An 11,428-nucleotide genomic window follows, 5' to 3' on the forward strand; every position below is an offset into this window, starting at 1 on the left:
GAGGTCAAATGGGCATGTGGCCATTCTAGAGAACTATTCAAAAAAACAGATAGTATGAGGCTTTGTTTTGATGAAAAGATTGGTTTTGTAAACTTACAGAATTTACCGAACTTTATTTTATTTAAAACAGAGACAGAGTTTCATTATGTTGGCCAGGCTGGTCTCAAACTCCTGGCCTTAAGCAATCCTTTCACCTCAGCCCCCAAAGTGCTGGGATTATAGGCATGAGCTACCACACCTGGCCACCATAACTTTAATTATAGCCATTAATTTAAAATGCTCCTGAAAAGTAATGCTTCATGTAAATACTGCTACATATGATATTACCAAATATGCTTGAAGATTAGCAGCCTAAAGAGTGATGTGGTTCTGGAACATTTTTGTGATTTTATTTTGGATTATCTGAATGGATCCTAAATATAATCACAAGTGTCCTTATAAGAGGAAAGGAGAGAGAAGTTTGACCTGAGGAGGGGAAGGTGATGAGAAGACTGAAGCAAAATGCTAATAATTTTGAAAATGGAGGAAGGGGCTACAAGCCAAGGAAATGCAGCTCTAGAAGCTGAAAAAGACAGAAAGTGAATTCTTCCCTAGGGCCTCTGGAGGAAGTGAAGGTCTCTTAACACTTTGGTTCTAGTCAGTGAATCATTTTGGACTTGTGACCTCTAAAAGTGTAGCATGTTGTTTTATGGCACCAAGTTTGTGGTAATTTGTTACGGCAATGATAAGAAACTAATACAAAGACTAAACAACCTTTATGCTATGAGGACTACATTGTCTTTCTGAAGTTACATCTAATTTTACTCACTTTCCATTTCTTACATTCTAGTAATCTTGATTCTGAGAACTGTAGGAGTGAAAACTGTAGTTGGTGCAAAAGTAATTATGGTTTCAGCTTGTGAATTTTAAATCATTATAAATAGGTTCAAATACATCTTTATTAAACAAAATAGGAACCATTACAATGAACACTTTTTTTTTTTTTTGGCCAATGAAAAATAATTTTATTTATTTCTGTAGTGTAAAAAATCAATGCTTCGGGATTCAACAAACCCTTGGAAAGCATTTTCTGCATCCTGCTGGTTGTGTGTGTGTTTTTTGTTTTTTTTTTCTGAAGCCAAAAAAAAATCAAGAAAGACCTTTGCATTTTCCCTGCAAAAAGCTGTCGAGATGCTTGAAGACGTGGTAGTCAGTGGCGAGAGGTCAAGTGAATATGGCAGATGAGGCAAAACTTCATAGCCCAATTCATTAAACGTTTGAAGCGTTGGTTGTGCAATGTGCAGTCGGGCATTGTGGAGAAGAATTGGGTGTGGCTGTAAGAGGATCAGCTTTGATGATTGCTCTCAATTGGTCATTGTCGACTTCCGATGGCCAGCCACTATGTTCCTCATCTTCAAGGCTCTTGTCTCCTTTGCAAAACTTCTTGAACCGCCACTACATTGTACGTTCATTAGCAATTCCTTGGCCAAATGCATTGTTCATATTACAAGTTGTCTCCACTGCTTTACGACACATTTTGAACTCGAATGAGAAAATTGCTCAACTTTGCTTTTTGTCTAACAGCATTTCCATAGTCTAAAATAAATATAAGATAAACAGGAAGTAATGTCACTAGCAAAAAAAAAAAAAAAAAAAAGAATGTGCATTAAAATGATGTATAACATAACCACAGTTATTTAAGAATGTATTCAAATATCAAACAGCAAATTTCAACAATGCAAAAACCACAATTACTTTTGTACCAATCTAATATTTTTTCCTTGTCCATAATAAGGGTCACAGTTGATACCCCGTAACAAAAGACAGATTAACAGGAGAAATACGTAACTTTATTTAATGGTATTTATGGGAAGTAGGAGACTTCAGAAATTAAGACCCAAAGACTCTGGGAAAACTGTGTACTTTTGTGCTAAGCCCCAGGAAAGAAGTAGATAGTTGTGGAGAAATATGATTGGAAAAAAAGGATATCATCTAATAGTAATAACTTTGGAGAACATAAGATTCTTCTTGGCCTCTCTGTGCAGTATTCTTTTCTTATGGGTACATGGCAGGACAAAAGCATCTCCCTTTTAGGGAAGGTAGTTTAGAAAGTGACTTTCTAGATTTCATGGCTTGCTTTATGGGTAAGGATTTCTAGTTTCTATGACCCACTTCAGGGAAGAGTTCTGGTTTTTATGATATGCCTTCGAGGAGAAAGGAGTGCATAAGGAAGATCAGAGACCTTGTTTCTGGTGCCCTTCCAATCTTTTTGAGCTCAGAGAACTCAGCACGTGCTAAGGCACCCATACTTGGGGTATCATTCTCTGAGCAATTGGCACCTATCAATCTATAAAGAAGCGTGTAGCCTTGAGACTAAATGCAAGTATTTTCATTTAGAAAAAATAATCCTTTATTGGCCTTCTCTATTCCTTATTTATCACATCCTCCTCTTCATTTGCCAGAAATACTTTGCTCCAAGAGACTGTCCTTGGCCTCTCTTCTCATCCTCATAATCTTGCCTTTATTGTTCTGTTTACGGCCATAGCTTTAATTTTTACAGTAGAGCCAATGCTCTTGATCAGTTTGTTAGGCTTCAGATCCACATTTCCTGCTAAGCATGTTCAGCTGGATAACTCATTGGCATTTTGTATTCAATATAACTGGAAATGAATTTATCTTCTCATGCATTAGTTTATAAACGGAAAACCAGGTCACACCAGACAACAAATCCTTCATCAAATAAGATATGTTAAGAATTTTGCTTTGTTTTGTTTTACACAATAATGGAAAACTCAAAAAGTATCATTTTATTCTTTTGTTTTTGCAGATGTTAATTTTGAGTAATATTTCTTCCAACATTTCTTCACTCTTGTCTTGCTCCACATGGGCCATCCTAGTCATGGTGCAAATGACTGCAGGAATGGAAAATCTGACTTTTAGATTACTCTGTATATAAATTCTAACAATATGATCTTCTCAGCCAAGTAACCAATTAATTCAAGTAACTTGGGACAGAGTACTCTGACTTTATCTCCTCTATTTTTTTTCTGAAGACAAAAAACCAAGTAAAAACATTCTGAACTTTACATGTAGTTTGTTGCTGGTGGTGTTAGAGATGTAATTTAAAAAAAGAAACTATGAGTCAATAGTAATTAACAAAAACAATGATGGCAACAACAAAAACCTAGTGAGTCCAGCCAGTAACTGTAGAAGAAATGATAGCATAGAAAACCACCATTTTACAACCCTCAGTAATAATACCTAATGCAGGCAAGGATAATCAAAACATGTTAAAAACAATTTGGTGAAATTTTATGGGGAAATGGGATTCATGAAATATCAAAATATCAACCCTTAGATTACATACTAGATGGTGGAAAAATCTGGCATGTACCACCTTAACTGAGTGATCAAACTTAACATCAGCAATAATTAGACAGTGCCTTTATGTGCCTCCAGAAGGGACTCCTTAGAAAAATATATTATGTGTGTAATATTCTTACCAAAAATGCTTAACTTGAATCTAATCATGAAGAAACAACCAGAGAAATCTAAATCACAGAACATTCTACAAAATGACTAACACTGGATTTCTTAAAAAAGCCCAATATCATGAAAAAACAAAACAAAACAAAACAAAAGAAGCAGATTAACTATTCAAGATTAAAGGAAAATAAATGCAATATATGATTACTGATTGGATCCTGGATTTTTAAAAATTGGTATATAGTATCAGGGAGATCTGTCAATTCCCATCCCTATTTATCCATTTTATTTTATTATTTTAATTTTTAAATTTTACTTTAAGTTCTGGGATACATGTGCAGAACATGCAGATTTGTTACATAGATATACATGTACCATGGTGGTTTGCTGCACCTATCAACCTGTCATCTAGGTTTTAAGCCCAGTGCATTAGATATTTGTCCTAATGCTCTCCCTCCCCTTGCTCCCACCACTCAACAGTTCCCAGTGTGTGATGCTTCCCTCCCTGTGTCCATGTGTTCTTATTGTTCAGCTCCCACTTATGAGTGAGAATATGCAGTGTTTGGTTTTCTATTCCTGTGTTTGCTGAGAATGATGGCTTCCAGCTTCATCCATGTCCCTGCAAAGGACATGAACTCATGTTTTTATGGCTGCATAGAATTCTATGGTATATATGTGCATTTTCTTTATCCTGTCATTGATGGGCATTTGGGTTGGTTCCAAGTCTTTGCTATTCTGAATAGTGCTGTAATAAACATACGTGTGCATGTGTCTTTATAGTAGAATGATTTATAATCCTTTGGGTATATACTCAGTAATGGGATTGTTGGGTCAAGTGGTACTTCTTGTTCTAGATCCTGGAAGAATCGCCACACAGTCTTCCACAATGGTTGGACTAATTTACACTCCCACCAACAGTATAAAACCGTTCCTCCTTCTCCACATCCTCTCCAGCATCTGTTGTTTCCTAACTTTTAAATAATCACCATTCTAACTGTCATGAGATGGTATCTCATTGTGGTTTTGATTTGCATTTCTCTAATGATCAGAGATGATGTACTTTTTCTCATATGTTTGTTGGCTGCATAAATGTCTTCTTTTGAGAAGCATCTGTTCATATCCTTTGTTCACTTTTTTTTTTAATTATAAATGTGCTTAAGTTTCTTCTAGATTCTACATATTAGACCTTTGTCAGATGGGTAGATTGCAGAAATTTTCTTTCATTCTGTAGGTTGCTTGTTCACTCTGATGATAGTTTCTTTTGCTGTGCAGAAGCTCTTTCGTTTAATTAGATCCCATTTGTCAATTTTGTTTTTTGTTGCAATTGCTTTTGGTGTTATAGTCATGAAGTCTTTGCCCATGCCTGTGTCTTGAATGGCATTGGCTAGGTTTTCTTCTAGCGTTTTTATGGTTTTGGATTTTACATTTAAGTCTTTAATCCATCTGGAGTTAATTTTTGTATAAGGCGTAAGGAAGGGATCCAGTTTCAGTTTTTGGCATATGGCTAGCCAGTTTCGCAGTATCATTTATTAAATAGGGAATCCTTTCCCCATTGCTTGTTTTTGTCAGGTTTGTCAAAGATCAGATGGTTGTAGATGTGTGGTGTTATTTTTGAGTACTCCATCTGTTCCATTGTTCTATATATCTGTTTTGATATCAGTACTATGCAGTTTTGGTTACTGTAGCCTTGTAGTATAGTTTGAAGTCAGATAGCATGATGCCTGCAGCTTTGTTCTTTTTGCTTAGGATTGTCTTGGCTGTATGGGGTATTTTTTGGTTCCATATGAAATTTAAAGTAGTTATTTCTAATTCTGTGAAGAAAGTCGATAGTAGATTGATGGGGGATAGCACTGAATCTATAAATTACTTTGCGCAGTATGGCCACTTTCATGATATTGATTTTTCTTATTGATGAGCATGGAATGTTTTTCCATTTGTTTGTGTCCTCTCTTATTTCCTTGAGCAGTGGTTAGTACAGGTATTGATCGACTTACGACCTATGCAACTTACAACCATTCAACTTTACAACCACAAACGCTAGCCACGACTGCTCCACGTCTGGCAGCACAAACGTTGCCCAGCTGGGCGTACGACAGTGCGGACCAGCTTCCGGCAGCACTACCTTCTCCACGTGCACTATTTCAACTGTAAATATAGCCTACTCAACTTGACCAAATCGTGTTATGACCGGTCCGCGATCCTGACCGTGGTCATAAGTCAAGCACTATCTGTACTTCTCCTTGAAGAGGTCCTTTACATCCCTTGTAAGTTGTATTTCTAGGTATTTCATTCTGTTTCTAGCAATTGTGAATGGGAGTTTGCTCATTATTTGGCTCTCTGTTTGTCTATTATTAGTGTATAGGAATGTTTGTAATTTTTGCACATTGATTTTGTATCCTGACTTTGCTGAAGTTGCTTATCAGCTTAAGGAGATTTTGGGCTGCGATGATGGGGTTTTCTAAATATACAATCAAGTCATCTGCAAACAGAGATAATTTGACTTCTTATCTTCCGATTTGAATATGCTTTATTTATTTCCCTTTCCTGATTGCCCCGGCCAGAACTTCCAATACTATGTTGAATAGGAGTGGTGAGAGAGGACATCCTTGTCTTGTGCTGGTTTTCAAAGGGAATGCTTCCGGTTTTTGCCCAGTCAGTATGATATTGGCTGTGAGTTTGTCATAAATAGCTTTTATTCTTTTGATATACATTTCATCAATACTAGTTTATTGACAGTTCTTAGCATGAAGTTGTGTTAAATTTTACTGAACGCCTTTTCTCCATCTATTGAGAAAATGATGCAGTTTTTGTCATTGGAAAGTGGCTGAAGGATATGAATAAACACTTCTCAAAAGAAGATATTTATGCGGCCAAGAAACATATGAAAAAAAGATAATCACCACTGGTCATTACAGAAATGCAAATCAAAACCACAGTGAGATACCATCTCATGCCAGTTGACTTTTGGCCCCCAACTCTCTTCTGGCTTGTAGAGTTTTTGCCAAGAGATCTGCTGTTAGTCTGATGGGCTCCCCTTTGTAGGTAACCTGACCTGTCTCTCTGACTGTCCTCAACATTTTTTCCTTCTTTCAACCTCGGAAAATCTGATGATTATGTGTCTTGGGTTGGGGTTGATCTTCTTGAGAATTATCTTAGTGGTGTTCTCTGTATTTCCTGAATTTGAATGTTGGCCTGTCTTGCTATGTTGAGGTAGTTATTTTGGATAATATCCTAAAGTGTGTTTTCCAACTTGGCTCCATTCTCCCCATCACTTTCAGGTACACCAATCAATTGTAGGTTTGGTCTTTTCACATAGTCTCCTATTTCCTGGAGACTTTTTTTGTTCCGTTTCATTCTTTTTTCTCTAATCTTCATGCCTTATTGAAGGTGATCTTAAATCTTTGATATCCTTTGTTCTGCCTGATTGATTCAGTGATTGATGCTTGTGTAGTCTTCATGAAGTTCTTGTGCTGTGTTTTTCAGGTCTATCAGTTCATTTATCTTCCTCTCTAAACTTCTTATTCTAGTTAGCACTTCCTATGATCTTTTTTCAAGGATCTTAGCTTTCTTGCATTGGGTTAGAACATGCTCCTTTATCTCACATGAGCTTATTACCCACCTTCTGAAGCCTACTTCGGACAGTTCATCAATCTCATTCTCTGTCCAGTTTTGTGCCCTTGCTGGAGAGGAGTTTCCATCATTTAGAGGAGAAGAGGCATGCTGGTTTTTGGAATTTTCAGCATTTTTACACTGGTTTTTCCTCATCTGCATTGATTTATCTACCTTTGATCTTTGAGGCTGATGACGTTTGGATGGGGTTTTTGTGTGAATTTGTTGTTGCTTTCTGTTTGTTAGTTTTTCTTCTAACAGCAGACCCCTCTTCTGCAGGTCTACTGCAGTTTGCTGGAGGTCCACTGCAAACCCCATTCACCTGGGTATCACCAGTGGAGGCTGCAGAACAGCAAAGATCATTGCCTGCTCTTTCCTCTGGAAACACCGTTCCAGAGGGGCACCCACCAGATGCCAGCCAGAACTCTCATGTATGAGGTTTCTGTCAACCCCTGTTGGGAAGTCTCTCCCAGTCAGGAGATACCAGGGTCAGGGTCCCACTTGACGAGGCAGTCTGTCGCTTAGCAGAGCTGGTGCGCTGTGCTGGGAGAATCGCCCATGGCAGGATTATCTGCTCTCTTCAGAGCTGGCAGGCAGGAAAGACTAAGTCCACTGAAGCTGCACCCACAGCCACCCCTCCCCTCAGGTGCTCTCTCCCAAATAAGTTTTATCTGTAAGCCCCTAACTGGGGCTGCTGCATTTTCTTCAGAGATGCCCTGCCCTGTGAGGAGGAATATAGAGAAGCAGTCTGGTCACAGCCACTTTGCCATGCTATGGTAAATTCTGCCCAGTCCTAACTTCCCAGTCTCCTTAGCACTGTAGGGGAAAACCACCTACTAAAGCCTCAGTTATGGCGATGCCCCTCCCCACTCCAAGCTCAATCATTCCAGGTCGACTCTAGACTGCTGTGCTAACAGAGAGAATTTCAAGCCAATGGTTCTTAGCTTGCTGGGCTCCATGGGAGTGGGACCCACTGAATGAGACCATTTGGCTCCCTGGATTCAGCCCCATTTCCAGGGGAGTGAATGGTGCTGTCTCGCTGGGATTCCAGGCACCACTGGGGTATAAAAAAAATCTCCTGCAGCTTGGTGCCTGCCCAAACAACCACCCAATTTTGTGCTTGAAACCCAGGGCATCAGTGGTGCAGACTCACAAGGGAATCATTTGATATGTGGATTGCAAAAACCATGGGAAAAGCATAGTACCTGGGCTGGGTAGCACAGTCCCTCACAGCTTCCCCTGGCTGGGGAGGGAGGTCCCCCGGCTCCTTGCACTTCCTGCATGAAGTGATGCCCACCCTGCTTTTGTTTGCTCTCCATAAGTTGCACCCACAGCTTATCCAGTCCCGGTGAGATTAACTGGGTGCTTAAGTTGGAAATGCAGAAATCACCTACCTTCTACCCTGGTCTCGCTGGAAGCTGCAGACCTCAGCTGTTTCTCTTCAGCCATCTTGGCTCCTCTCCCCTCTATCCATTAAAAAAAACAAATTGTGACAATTGCTATTGTAGTGAATAAAGAATGTCTTCCTTTTTTCCTGAAGTGATACCCTCTGAACTATATTTATAAATGAAATTATGATGTCTACCTTACTTTTATTTTAATTCATTTATTTTTTAAAAATAATTTTAACTTTCATTTTAGATCAGGGTACTTGTGCAGGTTTATGGGTACATTGCATAATGCTGAGGGTTGGGGTGCAAATGATCCCACCACTTGGGTAATGAGGATAGTACCCAGTAGGTAGTTTTTCAGCCCCTCTTCTCTCTCTTTTTCACAGCTCTGGTAGTCTCTAATGTGTATTTTTCCTATCTTTATGTCCATGTGTACCCAGCGTTTAATTCTCACATGTGAGAACTTGTGGCATTTGTTTTTTTTTGTTCCTGCATTAATTTGCTTAGGATAATGTCCTCTAGCTGTATCCATGTTGCTATAAAGGACATGATTACTTTGTTTTATATGGTTGTATAGTATTCCACAATGGCTGAAAGACTTTACATCCTTACCAACAGTGTATAAGCATTCCCTTTTCTTTGCAGCCTTGCCAGTATCTGTCTGTCTGTCTTACTGGTATGAGATAACATTTCACTGTAGTTTTGATTTATATTTCTCTGATAATCAGTGATGTCAATCATTTTCTCATATGTTTGTTGGCTACTTACATGTCTTTGAGAAGTGTCTGTTCATGTCCTTTGCCCACTTTTTAATGGGGTTGTTTGTTATTTGCTTGTAAATTTAGCTTTCTTATAAATTCTGGATATTTGACCTTCATCAGATCACAGCTTATGAATATTTTCTCTCATTTTGAAGGTTGTCTGTTTACTCTGTTGATAACTTCTTTTGCTATGCAGAAGCTCTTTGGTATAATTATGTCTCATTTGTCAATATTTGTTTTTGTTCCAATTACTTTGCAGGACTTAGTCATGAATTTTTTGCCCAGGCTTATGTCCAGAATGGTATTTCCTAGAATTCTTCTAGAATTCATATACTTTGAGGTCTCATATTTAAATCTTCCCAATACTGGGAGTTTTGTGTATATTAAAGGTAGGGGTCCAGTTTCATTTTGCCACATATGGCTAGCCAGCTATTCCAGCACCATTTATTGAACAGCGACTCATTACCCTATTGCTTGTTTTTGTCAACTTTGTTGAAGAACAGGTGGTTTAAAGTGTGTGGCTTTATTTCTGGGTGCTCTAGTCTGTTCCATTCATCAGTGTGTCTGTTTTCATACCAGTACCATGCTGTTTTGGTTTCTATAACCTTATAGTTTGAAGATGAGTAATGTGATTCTCTGCCTTCGTTCTTTTGGCTTAGGCTTGCTTTGGCTATTTGGGCTCTTTTTTCATTCTATATGAAATTTAAAATAGGGTTTTTTTTTTTTCTAATTCTGTGAATAGTAGCATTGATAATTTGATAGAAATAGCATTGAATTTGTAGACTGCTTTGGGCAGCATGGCCATTTAAATGATACTGATTCTTTCAATCCATGAGCACGAAATGTTTTTCCATTTGTTTGTGTCACCTGTGATTTCTTTCTGCAGTGTTTTGTAGTTATCCTTGTAGAGATCTTTCACTTTCTTGTATAACTTACTTTTAAACGAGAGTGCATGAGAGTGTGTGTTTTACAGTGCACAAAGGGATAGGGAATGTGGGGAGGTGAGCAAATGTGACAGAATGGTGACTAGTAAATTTAAGTGATAAATGAGTGTTCATTTACAACATATTTATAATTTTTATAAAATTGAGGGAAATTGTGGTTTAAAAAAATATCTTAAAATCAACAACCATTAGATAGGAGAAAGTCTGTTGATATAATACGCTATTATTACCAATTGCCATTGTTGGCATACTTTGTTCTGTTCACAGTATCAGCATTGTGTACTTCTTACAATAATAAAATCTCCTGGACTCATTTTTCTTAAATGCCTTGACAACTGGAGACATGGAAGCTTCTTAATAGTTGTAGTAGTCCCAGAGTTGCCATAAATCTCAGCATTCAGTTTCCTCAGCCTAGATCCATACCTAACTGGCATTGAAAGAACAAATGTAATCATTTTTCTATTTGTGGGTAATCAAACCACAAATCAGAGTCTTTTTCAATTTTGTAATTAAATCTTTTTTGATTTAAATCTATTTAGGTTTGAGATTTATCTTCAAAGAAAACAACTCTGTAATAATTATATAATTTTTCAGTTTTTGAGAATTTACAGATTATTTTAAATTTAAGGTGAAACATATGATTGTTTTTAAAAATTAAAAAAAAAAAAAAAGATCAGGTGTGGTGGCTCATGCCTCTAATCCCAACACTTTGGAAGGCCGAGATGGGTGGCTCACCTGAGGTCAGGAGTTCAAGACCAGCCTGACCAACATGGAGAAACCCCATCTTTACTAGAAATACAAAATTAGTCAGGCGTGGTGGTGTGTGCCTGTAGTCCCAGCCACTGGAAAGTCTAAGGCAGGAGAATCGCTTGAACCTGGGAAGCGGAGGTTGCAGTGAGCTGAGATTGTGCCATTGCACTCCAGTCTGGCAACAAGAGCAAAACTCCTTCTCAAAAAATAAAAATAAAAATAAAATTTAAAATGTCCTAAAATTAAAAGATTATTTAAAAATAAGTGCTCAGTGTAATTTTTAGATGAATATAAACAACTCAAGCTACTATTGAATAGAGTTCCAGTAACTACTAATAGTTTCAAAGATATATTAACTGTAAATCAGAAGAGAATGGGACCAGCTTCGGTTTTATCAAAGTCATCTAAACAACCCAACCATTGTTTATAAAGCTTTCTTGTGAGCCTTTGTGAAAGATACTGAGAAAGTACAATCTTCATTCTTCTAGTCATTTACAATCTAGCTGAA

At 37.7% G+C, this 11,428-nt stretch overlaps 1 long non-coding RNA gene across 1 annotated transcript; it reads right to left on the minus strand.

The window, feature by feature from the left end:
• Window positions 1–1,112: 1,112 nt before the first annotated feature.
• LOC116553465 lies at window positions 1,113–8,963 on the minus strand. The gene is made up of 2 exons (XR_004269761.1): window positions 8,469–8,963; window positions 1,113–1,575 (listed from the first exon to the last, which is right to left on the minus strand). It is a non-coding gene; the product is annotated as an uncharacterized LOC116553465 (long non-coding RNA).
• Between the last annotated feature and the right edge of the window lie 2,465 nt (window positions 8,964–11,428).

Source organism: Sapajus apella, unplaced genomic scaffold, assembly GCF_009761245.1.
Source record: "Sapajus apella isolate SASKATOON/1434 unplaced genomic scaffold, GSC_monkey_1.0 scaffold1, whole genome shotgun sequence".
NCBI classification, from domain to species: domain Eukaryota; kingdom Metazoa; phylum Chordata; class Mammalia; order Primates; family Cebidae; genus Sapajus; species Sapajus apella.